This window comes from Nicotiana sylvestris, chromosome 1 (assembly GCF_000393655.2).
Source record: "Nicotiana sylvestris chromosome 1, ASM39365v2, whole genome shotgun sequence".
NCBI lineage: Eukaryota > Viridiplantae > Streptophyta > Magnoliopsida > Solanales > Solanaceae > Nicotiana > Nicotiana sylvestris.
This window is the reverse complement of record NC_091057.1, coordinates 122,188,955-122,205,314: the sequence shown is the minus strand read 5'-3', so window position 1 is coordinate 122,205,314 and position 16,360 is coordinate 122,188,955.

Here is a 16,360-nt window from a genome sequence, read left to right as displayed (position 1 = left end):
GCTGGGGATTGGAAGAGCTAGACCCACCTCCATGTTGTTGCAGCTGGCTGACAGGACTGTAAAAAGACCCTCTGGTATCCTGGATGAAGTGTTGATTTAGGTAGGGAAGTTTGTGTTCCCTGCAGATTTTGTGATCTTAGACTACAAAGTGGATGAAGAGATTTCCATAATTTTGGGAAGGCCGTTCTTGGCCACTGGGATAACTCCCATAGATTGTGAGACTAGGAGCTAAAGATGAGATTGAACGACGAAGAGATAACATTCAATATGCAGAAATCTATGAGGCGACCAAGTGAATTTGCCAATTGCTATCTTATTGATGTCGTGAATGTAATTGTAGAGACTGATGATTGAGATGCTGACTATTAAGACCCTCTTACTGCATGTCTGATGAATTTAGATGAGGTAAATGGAGAAGAACTGGTGGAATGGGTGTTGGCATTAGAGGGCAGAGGGTTTTGGGATAGAACTCTTGAATTTGAGCCTCTACACCTGGAAAATTGAGAAACTCCCCTAGCCAAGCCATCCATCGAAGAGCCACCAAAGCTGGAGTTAAAGCCACTGCCAGCCCATATCAGGTATGAGTTCCTTGGACCTGACTCCACATTACCTGTTATTATCTCATCTAGTTTGTTAGATGTGCAGGCACAACAACTTTTGCAGGTACTCAAAGAGTATACGACTGTCATTGGGTGGAATATGACAGACGTAAAGGGGATCAGCCCCGCCTACTGTATGCACAAAATTCTGTTGGAAGAGGGAGACAAACCTTCCAGGGAACACCAAAGAAGGCTGAACCCCAATATGAAGGAAGTGGTGAAGAAAGAAATGATAAAATGGTTAGATACAAGAATCATTTTCTCAATCTCTGACAGCAGCTGGGTTAGCCCGGTTCAATGTGTACCTAAAAAGGGTGGCATAACGGTATTTAAAAATGAAAATAATGAACTGATCTCTACGAGAACCGTCACGGGCTGGAGAATTTGCATGGATTACAGAAAGTTAAATCTCGCCACCCCAAAAGACCACTTCCCACTTCCCTTCACTGATCAGATGTTAGACAGATTGGCAGGGAGGTCACACTTCTGTTTTCTGGATGGGTACTTAGGGTACAATCAGATCTCTATTGCACCATAGGACAGAGAGAAGACTTCCTTCATTTGCCCGTATGACATTTATGCCTTTTGGAGGATGCCCTTTGGCCTATGTAATGCACCCGCCACATTCCAAAGGTGCATGATGGCCATATTTACTGACATGGTAGAGGACATAATGGAGGTGTTCATGGATGATTTCTCAGTAGTGGGGAACTCATTTGATGAGTGCCTTATAAATCTGACTCGTGTGCTAAAACTATGTATCGAGACTAACCTGGTTCTTAATTGGGAGAAGTGTCATTTCATGGTATAAGAAGGCATAGTCTTGGGCCACTGGGTGTCAAGCAAAGGAATTGAGGTGGATCGTGCTAAAGTGGATATGATAGCAAAGTTTCCCCCTCCAACTTCAGTCAAGTCAATCAAGAGCTTCCTCGGGCATGCCGGTTTTTACCGGAGATTCATAAGAGACTTCTCAAAAATTGCCAACCCCCTTTGTGAGTTGTTAGAAAAAGATCACCCTTTCTTGTTTTCTGATGATTGCAGGGTAGCATTCGATGAGCTGAAAAAGAGGCTGTTCACAACACCTATCATTGTTGCCCCTAGTGGGAGCAACCTTTCGAACTAATGTGTGACGCTAGTGACTACGCAATGGGGGCAGTGCTGGGACAGCAGAAAGACAAGCTAATGCATCCAATCTACTATGCTAGTAGAATGCTGAGTGGAGCCCAGCTAAACTACACTGTGACTGAAAAGGAGATGTTGGCTATGGTGTTTGCTTTCGACAAGTTCAGATCGTACCTAATTGGCTCTAAGGTAATTGTATACACTAATCATGCAGCTCTTAGGTACTTGATTAAGAAGAAGGAGTCTAAGTTATGCCTGATTCGTTGGGTGTTGCTACTGCAAGAATTCGACCTCGAAATTTGTGACCGTAAGGTCACAGAAAACCAAGTCGTTGATCATCTATCACGACTTGAGGGAGCTGAAAAATCAGTTGAGGTCGAGGATATTTTGGAGACCTTTCCAGACGAGCAGCTGCTCGCTACTAGTCTTGAGGAAGTGCCATGGTATGCAGACTTTGGAAATTACCTGGCCAGCGGTATAGTTCCCTATGACATTTCCTCTGTACAAAAGAAAAAGTTTTATCGTGACTGCCGCATGTATTATTGGGATGAACCTTACCTGTTTCAAATATGTGTTGACAATATGATCCAGAGGTGTGTCCCCGAGATAGAACAATCTTCTGTTTTGCAGGCATGTCATGCATCGGCATATGGAGGGCATTTTGGAGGAGTCAGGACAACTGTAAAAGTTCTAGAGGCCGGCTTCTTTTGGCCAACAATGTTTAAAGATGCGCACCAATGGGTGAAGGCCTGCAATGAATGTCAGTGAACCGGGAACATTTCCCGTCGCCATGAGATGCCCATGAACCCGATTCAAGAGGTGGAAGTGTTTGATATCTGGGGGATTGACTTCATGGGACCCTTCGTCAGCTCCTTTGGCAATAAGTACATACTTGTTGCTGTGGATTACGTGTCCAAATGGGTAGAAGCTGTAATGTTGCCCACTAATGATGCAAGAGTGGTGGTGGGATTTTTGAAGAAGAACATATTCACCCACTTTGGGACACCAAGAGCGATTATCAGTGACGGAGGCACCCACTTCTGTAATAGAGCCTTCGAGAAGTTGCTAGCAAAGTATGATGTACGCCACAAGGTGGCTACCCCATATCATCCCCAGACTAGTGGGCAGGTTGTAGTGCCCAACAGAGAGATAAAGAGTGTGCTAACCAAGACTATGAATGCCACAAGAACTGATTGGGCAAAAAAGATAGATGATCTCTGGGCTTATAGAACTGCTTTTAAAACACCAATTGGTATGTCACCATATAAGTTGGTGTTTGGGAAGGCCTGCTACTTGCCAGTGGAACTTGAACATAAAGCTTGGTGGGCACTGAAACAGCTGAACCTAGACATTGAGGCTGCAGGCACAACGAGAATCACTGAATTGCATGAGCTTGACGAGTTCAGATATCTTGCTTTTGAGAGCACAAGGTTGTACAAGGAAAGAATAAAGAGGTTACACGACCAGAACATTGTTGAGCGACATTTCAAACCCGGAGACATGGTATTGCTCTATAACTCAAGATTATGGTTATTCCCTAGTAAGCTTAAGTCACAATGGTCTGGTCCATTTCGAGTGGTAGAAGTATTCCCTTCAGGAGCTGTGGAGATTACCTCGGAGAAAGACTCTTACACATTTAGAGTCATTGGGAAGAGATTGAAGCTATACATAGGCATGAAAGAACCAAAGGAAGTGTTAGAGATCCACCTGATGGAACCTCAGAGGTCGAGCGAGCCTTAAATGCACTTGTCTGTGTCGTGCCACAACGTTAAATCAGGCGTTGCGTGGGAGGCAACCCACGAATGTTGTTGTTAGTGTTTTTTTGTAACTTCCTATAAAAAAAATAGCGTCAACACCGCGGCGCGACCATGGTAGAAGCCAGGCATTCTGCCTCAACATCGTCGAACCCACCACGACCGCGGTGAGACTAACCTTTCTGCCTCCGATTTTTAAACCCACCGCGGTCGCGGTGGGACTGCGGTCGACCGCGGTGGGTACCAGGTATTTTTAATTTCTTTTATTTTTTCCCGTTTTTCTTTCTTTATCTTTTTTTTTTAATTTTATAACCCCCACTTAAACAATCTCCCCCCCCCCATAAACAACTAACCCCTCTCTCTAACTCTCAATCCCTCTCTCTCTCTCTAAACCCTAACCCCCCAAAATCCCAAATCCCTCTCTTCTTCTTCTTCTTCACTCGTCCCACTTCCCCCATCTCCATTCCTCTTACTCCTTCACCCTTCCAGGTATGTAATACTCATCTCTCCCTTCTCTTTTCTTTTTGTATTTTATTGTAGTATATGCTAGCCTAGTATTTGTAATGTTGTAGTAATGTTAGTCGATTTTTGTTAGTTTTTTCTTGTTTTTCTTGTGAATTTCATTTTTGAGAATGGTTGGTGAATGGGCTATGTGTTTAATGTGCTGGAAAGGTGTATATTTGTGGGTGTTGAATGAAGTATTGTGGGGTGTGATGGTGTAGTAGTATCTTTGATTTGGGGGATGTTTTGATGTACCCATGAGGGCTATATGTGTTAGGATAGTGCCTTGCCACAAGGTGTTTGGGAAATTGCCCCAATGGAGTTATAAGGGCTAATGTGACATGGTTATGGTGAAGTCTAAGCAACCACCCATAGTCACACATTTCACACACTCACTAATAGGCGTTTCTCTGTTTGACAGGTACAATGAGTTTATCTAGGAAGAGACGCAACACCAGGTCCTCCACTAGTGGACCGGGATGCTCCTCGAGAGCCAGGAGTCAGGCCAGTGCACCACAGTTTGACAGCACTAGGTTTGTCTCCTAACCGGCAGAGGACAGATACAATGCAAAGGCAGCAAAGAAATTGCTACATGAGGTGCATATTGACAGACAAGCCTTAGAGGTGGAATGCCCGAACATCTTCAATGAATTGAGGAGGTGTCAGCTGGACATCTTTTTCGAGGTACTGGAGGTGGCCAATGTTCAGATGGTCAGGGAGTTCTACATGAACTGCCTGGAGCGTATGAATGGGGTTGTTAATGTGCGCAATACTCCGGAAAATGCATCTATCGAGGCCATCCGCTGGGTTTATCGGCTGCCAGTATTCAGGGGAGAAACTGATAAGTATCGTACTTTTAGCCGAACAAATGCCTTGTGGGGAACTCTTCTTGAAACTATCTGTGTGCCAGACAGAGAATACATATGGATAAAGCCCAGGATCACACTTAACTCCCAGTCTATCAATTGGGAGGCTAAGTATTGGCTAACTATTATCAACAGTCGGTTGTTGCCTTCCAGCAACACGACTGATGTCAATCTACCACGGGCGTCAACAATCTACTGTTTCATGGCTTACAGGGATTTTGATGTGGCCCGGCTTCTCCATGACGAGATGCTCATTAGATCACCTGAGTTGCTCAAAGGCTTCTACTTCCCTTCTCTAGTCACCAGGCTATGCCGCCTTGCTAGAGTCCTTGAAGACCTTAGAATTGATGGGAAATTACCACTAAAAGCCCCGTTCTTGGCAAGAAAAATCATAATTGGGATGGAGCCGGTGGTGAATGTTGATGAATCAGATGATGAATCTGATGATGATGATGATGATGATGCTGAGGCAGCTGAGGTCCCACCACCTCCAAGAGTTGAAGAGGCGGGCCCATCACAGCTCCACCGAAGTACCTGCATGACATATTTGGAGCAAGAGATGGCTGGGTTGCGTACCTCAGTCACTGATTTGGGTGCCCGCGTAGACGCGGTGGCTGACTGGCAGGTGAAGTCGGAGAAGAAATTCTTAGGCTGGCTGAGAGCTCTAGGTCGTGCTTGCAATGTGAACCCAGACACCGTCTCCGATCAGAAGTGATCCTCTAGGGAAGTTCCTTTACCTCACTGTTCTTTAAATTTTTAAGCCACGAGGACATGTCTACAATTTAAGTGTGGGGTGGGGGATACTTCACTGTATGTATGTATTTGTAACAATTAACTGTTTGAGTTTGTTTTGTTTTTCTTTGATTGTTTTGGTGTTTTGAGTAATTGTTCATTAGGTAAGTTAAAATAGGTAAGTGACTTGTCCCGACGACGGATCTCTTTCGGCGGGGTTCTTGAGGGACTAAGTCGAGAAAAAAAGGGAATATAGAGACTCTTCCTAATGACGGATCCTTTAGACAATTTTCTTGAGGGAAGTTAGTCTAGAGAAAATACCAAAAAGATTTTTTATTTTATTTTTAGGTAGTGTAGTAACTCCCCCTTGGTTTTGCTTTGGGCCACAGTTCTTTTTCAATGGTTTAGCTTGAACCAGGTGTAGGTAGTTTTTGTTCATTTTGTTTCTTTTTAATTTTTAGATTAGGATTAATGGACTATGAGCTAAAATCAAAGGAGAAACCCTTAGCGTTGATACACTTGAACACAATAGACACTAGAGTGTAACGCTTAGTCTCAATGGTTGAATCTTGCTAAAGTGCCTTAAAATTGTATATTTGTATCTAACTTGAACACTCAAAAGGGAATGTCTTGATAAATCAATCCTAAGTGAGTCATGTGCCATGTGTGTGTGAGTTTTACTATATTCTATGATTCACATTTGATGCCTAGAACTTGTCTTGTGTGTTTGCAAAGTGAAATAGTAGTTTCATTCAGTTTTAGAAGTGATATAGACATTTCTTTGTTGAGCCAGACACATAAAGTAAACCCACCTGAATGTAATACATCTTAGTCAACCCCGTTGAGCCTATAAGCCTATTTTTTTGGCAACCACATTGCGAGCCTTACCCAATTGTTTGAATAGCATGCTGTTTGAACCCTTTTACCTCCCATAAACACTTGAATGGTATTGAAATTTTGTAAAAAGCACAAGTGTGGGGTGGTGGTTTGGTTTTTGAGTGGAACCATTGAAATAGAGAAAATGTGAAGAGTGTTAAAGAGTAAAAGAATGAGAACCATAAAAAAAGAGTAAAATGTAGTAATTGATAAGTGGTGGTTTGTTACAACTGCACCTAATGGATAAGGATGTTTTTAAATAAAAGTGGTGGAGTGTTTGGTTGACATAAGTATGGTCTTGAAGGTTAATATAATTGTATTAAAAGTGCTTAGGGAGGTTAGTCACTATATCCAAATATATCCTACCCGTCCTTTAGCCTACATTACAACCACGTGAAGTTCTATTGATCTTAGACTGAGTGAGCTCAATTAGTAGAGTATTATACTACGGGAAAGCTTATGGTGCATCTTTGTGGCATGTGAATGTTCTTTTTGAGAGTGAGCGAATTTTGTCTATCTAAGTTCCTAATTGCTCTAATTATCATCATATGTGGAACTACTCTCTTGTGTGATGTGAGGGCATGTGATTCACAAAGGAAAGGTAAGTCTTGACTCTTGTATAGAGTAGTTTGAGTAAGTGTAAATGTTGCATGGTACGAGAGATTTGACTTTTGAGGTAAAGGTTGTTCACTACTAGGTGCAACTTTGGAAAAATGTTCAAGGTGTGAGTCGTTAAGGGAAAAGCTGAGGGAAGGAACTTTGATGGAGTGTGGTGGATTGATCGAGGACTAGCAATGATTTAAGTGTGGGGTGTTGATATTAGGCTATATAGATGATATTTACACCTTAATAGTACCATGCTTTATTGTTGTTTTATAGGTAAATTGCCAACAAAATGCTCTAAATGGAGTTCTTTTGTTTCGCAGGAAATATTCTAAGTGAGGAAGCACCACAGAGTGTTTTGGAGGCAATAATGTGAAGAAAACGCCCCACTCGAGAAGTACCCGAGCGCAAAGAAGCGAGAAAATGGCCTGAGCAAATTCCACCGTGACCGCGACAGACTAAAGCTCGAGGCAGAATGATCAGCTCCCACCGCGGTCGAGCCGCGATCGCGGTGCACTGTTCACGCGTCAGAAATTTTTGGACCAAAGTGTAACTTCGGAAAAACTTGTTCCAAACCCTTATAAGCTATAGAAACCCGCCCAAGATTGTTTTAAGCTTGCTTTTAGACTATTTTGGAGGCAAGAACAAGTGTGAGAAGAACAACCAAATATTAGAGTTTTTCTATCTCTTTTATTTTCTTGCAATTACCCATTATGAATAATTTAGTATTTTCATCTTGTTTTGTCATGAGTAGCTAATTCCTTAGTCTAGGGTTTTGATGGAACCTATTGAAGGGTGAAATTCTTGTGATGTTAATATAGTTTGCCAGTTTAATCTCTATTTGTTCAATTGACAGGATCCTTAATTAGCTATGCCTATTTAGTGTGCATAACTTGGGAGAGAGTGTATATTTAGACAGTTGTTGAACAACACCACTCCCAAAGTATACGAGGGATCAATAACTACGGGTTTAAAGGCGGGATTAGGGATAACGAAGCTTTAAGTGCAATCTAAAGTGAGTTGTAATAAACAAAGTCAGCTAGCGTATCTCGGGAGAGTGCGTCTAGTAAATTATCGTGATTACTCGGGAGAGATTTATGGTAATAGGAGTGCTCATGATTGATAGAGATGATTTGGTGAATCTACATGAAATATAAATGGAAGGGATTCCATCAAAAGGGGAAATCATAACCTTAGAACCTTCTCTTAATTGGTTACAACTTAATCATAGTTAGTTTTCAGTTGCTTATTTACTTTCATTCTTAGTTAGTAGAAACACCATCAATTGTTATTGGCAACATTTGGGAAGTTGATTCCGTAGAATTTAGTAAATCCAACGAAAGTAATTGATAGGTTGATTCCTTGTGGGTTGGACTCTGGGCTGAATACTCAGATTATATTTGCAACGTCCGCGTGTCCTTTTAATAGGCATAGTTGACGTGATCACTACATAGTATAATTTTTCGACTAAGAGGTGTCAGTTGACACCCCTTGAATGCATGTGGCTCCGCCACTGGTTATGATATGCCTATTATCACTTAACTTATTATTGTATTTTATTAATTATTTTGATCTAGATGCGGCATGCACACAAGGTACTTCTTTGAAATTGAATGTTAAACAAAGATACGGAATGTACACATGATTAAAGCATAATAATTCTAAATTTAAAGGTATTAAGACGCGGAAATGCACACATGATCCTTTTATTAAAATTCATGTATATCAATTCAAGGTTCGGGTATGAATACATGGGCTAATATTTAAAGCATGTGTAAAGCTTTTCTAGCATTTTTATATTCCTATACACTATTTGAAACTTTATTACTGTCCCTGCTCAAGGTTCAATTTAATTACATAGGTATATACAATTTACCAATTATATACACTTTAAGAATTAAATAAGTATCCCTTTATATTAGGCATTGAATAAAGAATCAATTATTTTTCATTTTTATTCTCTCCCTCCTGTCTCTCTCCTGTGTGCGCTGTCTCTTTCCGTCTCTCTCTTTGTGAGCATACAGATGCTTGCCCCAATTACAGAGAATTGTTGAAGCTTAAGACGAACCAAAAAGGTATAGAAGCATTAAGCAAATCATGATTGATCAAAAAAGAAAAAAAAAAACTTTTCAAATGTTTAATTCACAAGCTTATATGACCATAACTAAACATTCATCCCTACAATCAATTGGGGAAGCTAAAGAATAGAAGCCGTAATTGGAGATGACCAGAAATGGAGTTTCACATATTGTTTAAAGGAACAAAGTGAATATATTAATCACCATACCTGACGAGAAGGGAGTAATCTAGCAGTCCATCCTTCAATCTCCTTAACTCCAACATCAAATGGAGGACTTATGACACCACACTTGTTTAACTTTGAAAAGCTTTGAAACTTTGAATTCGAATATAAATTTTCAAAATCATTATTTGTTTGGATTGGATGTTGTTGCAAACAATTGGGAATATTATTTGGAGTTTATATTTCAATTTTGAGGGTGTTTGGTGAAGATTAGATTTGATTTTGGCTGAATTTTAATATACTTACGAAATTGTAGTAAAGCTGTAGTATAATTGTATGTAAATTGTATTCTGTTGTAGTTATATATATTTTTTATTTGAATATTGTATGAAAGTTGAAAAATAATTGTATAATATATGAACCATTGTAGTAAAATTTGTATTTAAGTTATCAATAAAATATTTTTACACAAAGTTATTGATATGTATCAAAATTGTATTAAGAGAGTAAGTTTTGATTGAATTTTAGAGAGGAAGAAGCATACACCACAGACAATATATATATAAATCAGATACAAAATATATATAAAAGACATATTATATAAAATTTGTATAAAAATTATATTTAAGTTGTATGATATTGTAATTGTATTTAACTGTGTACAAATAATGTGTAAAAGTTGTAGATACGTTGTAAATAAGTTGTAAAATATATAATTAGTTGTATGAATTTATTTTTTTATTATGTATAAATCAGATACAAAATATACAAAAGACAATATTGTATAAAATTTGTATGATATTGTAATTGTATTTAACTATGTAGAAATAATGTATGAAAGTTGTAGATAACTTGTAAATAAGTTGTATAATAGATAATTAGTTGTGAGATTTGTTTTTATTAGGGAAAAGGGTCAGAAATACCCCCTTTATTTTCAAATATTGTCTATATTTAATCTCCGTTGTACTTTCGGAACATAAGTACCCCTACCGTTAGCAAAGTATTCAAATCTACCCTTAATTTAAAAGGTGCTCCTAAGTGGCAGTGGACCCAGCTATTATAATGCCACAGTTGACGTGACATGAAAGTAGGAAAATGCTCTAAGTTAACAGAAAATTATAGTGATGCTAAAAGTTACTTAAAGATTTCTAGTTCCTTTCTTTGGGAATTTCTGGAATAACCTTCTTCGACTTTCATATGTAATTTCGATGCTTTACTTTGTTCATATATGCAGTTCACTGGTCAAGGAAAGAAAAATGGAAGAGCTAGCAGAGGAGAAAGTTAACGTAACATATTCTCATAATTCCTTCGTTTGAATGAAGATGAAAAGTGGGAGGAGCAAAAACTTTCTTACCTCCAAAATAGACAGTAATGGGGTAGACAATATTTGATAGTAAATGGGTAAATCTGACCCTTTTTCCTTTTTACTATGCATGTTGTTGTAGATATTCAAGTTTGCATTAATTTTATATGAAATTTGTTTATAATTTGTATGTTAATGTGCTATATATTGTTCTTTTCTCAATTGATTTATTAAGAAAATAAAATAGAGAATGAATTCCAAATAGGCTCATGTGCATTGATTCATATTTGTATGAACTGAAAAACTTGAATATTGATGTGAACTGAATGATTTAGGTGGAGAAATTTCGAGTTTCACATTAAAGCGTCATCGTCGCACTTTTGGAGAAACTGAGTTTTATGTGAGATCTGAATTTTGTGTGAGAAATTAACTAGGTAGCATATATTCTTGTTGGGAATACTAATACAAAGTTGAATCCGAAGTTTGGAGGCGATTAAATTTTGACATCTAGTAAAACTTTGAATCTGCTAATTATGTTTTTTGATTCAACTGCGACTGGTGTTGTAGGTTGACAATTTATTAAGAAATTGTTTAGTAAAAATAAACTAGAGCAATCGTAGAGATGGAAACAGGGACAAATTTGGCAAATTGCGTTCAAAGCAAGGATTGAATCTGCTTGAAAGAAATCTTCCCAATAATAAACATAACTTCGTTTTCTCTTCTAAATTTAATATGCTTTGCCTTGTCTGAAATTATCAGAATATAATCTGCGAAGAAACCTTCCATCCAATTAAAGGCATATATCAATTGGGTAACATAGTTCCGTTTGTTATGGCTTCAAATACCCAATTGGAAAGAGTCTTATTAAAAGATGAGTGAAGAGAAAATAGGAAAAAGATATAACTAAATCCCCTAATTTAAGGTATTAATAATTGATTGTATATATTTTGTAGCTAAACCGTATTTAGGTCGGGTAAATTCAAAAATATGAACATTTTCGTAATAAGATTTTAAATAGTGTATAGGAATGAAAAAATATTCATTTTTAAATTATTCCATTTATTTGGCCAAACACTTATGAAATTGATTGAGTTATTATATAAATGGGCCAATTAAATGTATTTATTAGTTCCCAGGCCATCTTGTTGAGGCCCAACTCTTAGTACCTTAGGCTTTCGTAAAAATTGCACGGGGCACCTTATTTGGTCGCCCCCATATAACCTATATCCATTTTTCTAAATTTTTTTAACTTGTACCCACTTTTTAAATAACTCCAGCCCCCTTTTTCCTCCTTCTTCTCCTCCTTCCTTTTCTTCTTCTTCTTCTTCTTCCTTTTAAATTCCGTACTTTTAATGGAAATTTCGTCTTTCCCATTTCCCACTCCGGAGAATTATCCTTCAAATTTCTTCAGTTTTTTTCAAGATTTTGACTTTCCTTCTACTGATAACACTACTGCTTCAGGAGTATGGAAAGGAACAAATGGAGGAGAGGTTATATCCTTCAGTGGTTGCGACGATCATCAAAACTTTCAAGAAACAGAAGTAAAATTCTTTTTTTTTTTCCATCTTAAGTTTTGATCTTTCTTTCAAATAAATAGAGTTAATCAACCTAAGCAAGCTAATTATGACTTATAATTGATAAACAAAATTTGTCCAAGGTTACTTCAACTGGTGCAATGACTTATTCTTTCATACAAGCTATTTATAAAATAAAAATTTCAGCGCTAAAGTTTGCCAGTTACAAAACAAAAACTTCAGTTACAAAAACAAAAACTTCAGCTCTAGAGCTGAAGTTCGCGAGTTACAAAACAAAAACTTCAGCTCTAGAGCTGAAGTTCGCCAGTTACAAAAACAAGAACTTCAGCTCTAGAGCTGAAGTTCACAAGTTACAAAATAAAAACTTCAATACTAGAGTTGAAGTTCGCCAGTTACAAAAACAAAAATTTCTGCTCTAGAACTGAAGTTCGCCAGTTACAAAAATAAAAACTTCAGCACACTTGGTTCGGCACACTTGCTACTTCAGGCCCGTCTACTAGAATGCTGAAGTTTTGCGTGATTGTCTTTGCTATTTCAGCCCCGTATGCTGAAGTTATGCGAAAAAGTGGGTACGCTTGCAATTTTTTTTGCAAAGCGGGCACAAGTTAAAACGTAACACAAAAAGCGGGTATAGATGCAAATGCCCCTAAGCTTTCTTACTTGCACTTCAAGCCAATTTCACGGTCCAAATGAAGTGCACAGTTAGCCAGTAATAAGACATATATTTACTTTAAGCCACTGTTTAAAATATCTTTAGTTTTAAGCCAAGACTTTAATAAATTTTTACTCACTCGGACGAAAATACTGTTGAGTTTTGGATTGTTGAGTTTTGGATTGTTGAGTTTTTGTTTAAGATGAAATAGTCTTAAAATGAGAGTGAATGAGATATGGGATTTGGATTTGGATTTGGATTCGGATTTGATCAAATGATCGATCGATTGATTAATTATTTGGACCAAATTTATTTGTTAATAGTGAATATTAACGTGATATAATCCGTGTTTGTAACGGATATTTTCCAATCCGTGTATTGTGTTGCACCAAGAAAGCAACAAGATGCCTAGTGCACCTCCCACCATGGCCAAGTGCTCCTCCCACCAAGCAAGTGTTCATTCCACCATGTAAGTGCTTCCTCCATGATATCCTAATGCTTGTCCCACCATGGAAGGGGAGAATTTCTCTCACATGACTGCTATAAATAGAGCAGAAGTTGTAGAGAAAGAAGAACACACCGGAAAAAAACACTCGAAACATTCAGTATACAATTGATATACACTCTGTATATAATTGATATACACTCTGTATACGCTCAAACTACACTCTGTATACACTGTGTATACACTGGAAAAACAAATTGCAATCTGATATCCTCTTCAGTAAGAATTCAACATCAGCTATACATTGCATTCCTTCCTCTCAAAATTTCCATTCGACTTCTGAGTTCTCCTCCCTTGTTCTGCATTGTTTTAAAACTACAAACAAAGCAATTGTAAGTGTGATTTGCTGCCGAACTTTGCGTTCGCTGAAATACTGGGGTTTGAAGTACCGTTGCACCAGTGTGTAATTCGTTCTATCCTGGGAGGAAATAATCCATAACCTTAGGTACTAGGAGGGGATTAAATTCCTCAAGGAAACATTGTGAATTCAGTGGGCTCGAATTAACTTTTGTTTCAGTTATATCATTTATATTTACGTATGTTACTGCTGTAGGTAGCTGATAAAGAGGATAATATATATCTAAGAGTGGAAAAGTTAAAACTTGATCTTCCATCATTCCATATTTATACCAGATAAGAAGTACTATACAGGAAACAACAAGAACAAATACCTTCTACTAGTAACTTTCAGGACCAAGTGTCCTTAACTTATGAGCTTGTAAGTCAAAGTTTAGGACTACCTGTCCTTAACTTTTGAACTTGTAACTCTAAGTTTAGGACTACATGTCCTTAACTTGGAACTTGGAACTCGAAGTTCAGGACTACCTATCCTTGATTTTTGTGCTTGTAACTCTTAAGTTAAGGACTGCATGTCCTTAATTTCTGTGCTTGTAACTCTAAGTTAAGGACCAAATGTCCTTAATTTTTGAACTTCCAACTCTAAGTTCAGGACCAAGTGTCCTTAACTTATGAACTTGTTACTGTAAGTTCAGGATTAGCTGTCCATAATTTATGAGCTTGTAAGTCTAAGTTAAGGATCACCTGTCCTTAACTATTCCGATAACCTCCCTACTTCGATGGCCCTCCTCTATTTTTTCAGGCAACTTGCAATTCCCACTCTCTCTTCTTCACACTCACCTTTTTAAGCTATATACTTACTTTTCCTCAATCTTTATCCTAACAAGAAAAATCCTAAAGATCGAGCATAACAGTAGCTTGCAGGAATTTTATGTCGGATGGAAGACTGCTGACAAAGAATAGACTATAGCCAAGTTACAGCTCATGAAAATCCGACGCTTTCACTCACGCCGTTTGGGAAGGAAAAGAGATAGAAGAAAGGGTAACACCGTCTTTTCATATTAATTTTAATAGACTAGTGGCTACTTTTACTCAACATTAAAAATGCTAGATAAAAAATAAATATCACTTTAAAAAATGGCCACCCCACGTAATTTTTACTCTAAATCAGGGGCGGCCCGACCAATTCTGTGGCTTAAAGCCAAATTTTATAAGGGGCCTTAACTTTTTTTTAAATTTCATTTATTTATTTGAAGTCTACTTTTTTATCGTTTCTTAGATACAAAGTTATGAATAATTTTATTATAATCAATAACTCTTAATAAGTCTTTCTTAATTGACAATATAGCCAATTCATTTAACCTTTCTGGAGACACTGATGATCTTAGGTAAGATTTTATCAATTTTAATTTTGAAAATTTCTTTCTGCTGAAACGAGTGTAACAAGAGTTATTAACATAATTCCATAAGTAATATAGGCATTGAAAAAGAATCAAATCTTTTTATTTGGCCAAGTGTATCAATTAATCTGTTGTCTTCTAATTGTGCTATTTTCTTAATATTTTTATTTCTGAAAATAAATCTAAACCATCAATATCGAATTGATTATTATGCTTTAAGGAACATTCAAGATTAAGGCAATATTTTTTCAAATTTCTATCATCTAGCGATCTTAATTTTTATCGCTAAATAGAAAACCAATAATATTTTCATATGCTTTGAATTGTTCAAATCTATTTTGAAGTAAGAAAACAGCCTTGTCTACTATGTATAAAGTAATCAACTACAAATGACTCTTCAAAATATTTTGAGATTTTATTATCAACATTTTCATCAAATTGTTACTTCCTATATATCATACGTTTCTTACGAAATTCGGGTTCGATATTCATTTCAAGTGCAATTTTCGTGGCAGAAATCATAGCAGTAGTAAATCCTTCTTCTCTATACTTGTTAAAGAAAGAAATTAAATTTTTTCACTTCACAAAACCTTTTTTTAAAACTTATACATAACATATTAGATGTAACAAAAAATGAGGCCCTCACAAATGTAGGGCCTAAAGCAGTTGTTTTAGTTGCTTTATTGAAGGGTCGCCCTTGCTCTAAATCCTCATAGCCCATCTTCGCTAAAATGGACGTATAGATGCGAGTAACAACTCGGCCAAAAAATCAGTCGTGATAATTGTAAGCAATTAATGCAAAAAATGAGTCAAAGTTTTAATAGAGAGGCATTTAAAGAATCACATTTATGACATCAATTCTTAACTCTAAAGTAGGATGCAGCAAGCTAATCCAGCTCTTGAAGCTATTTCAAATTAAAAAAAAATGGACCCAAAATTATTTCAAGTTATTAGGAACTCATTTAAAGCACTAGAATAATCTATATTTTTACTATATTTAAAAATGGGAAGTCCTTAGATCAAAGTTAAATTACTAAAATATCCTCATATTAACTTAAATACTCTAGAACAACAACAATATACCCAGTATTATTCCACACAAAGGGGTCTACGGAGGGTAATGTGTACGCAGACCGTACCCCTACTTTATGAGGATAGAGAGATCTTTCCAAAAGACCCTCGACTCAGGAAAACTTAAATAATCTATTTAATAAAATAAAATAAAAACACTACAAACAACTACCAATTACCAGTAGTCACGGAATTGGCGCGTTTGGCGAAAAGTTGCAATTGTTTAGTAACTAAACTTTAGTTTCATTCGGTATAAAAAATAATTGCCCATGTGGTTACTATTTCTCCTCACTCTTGTTCTT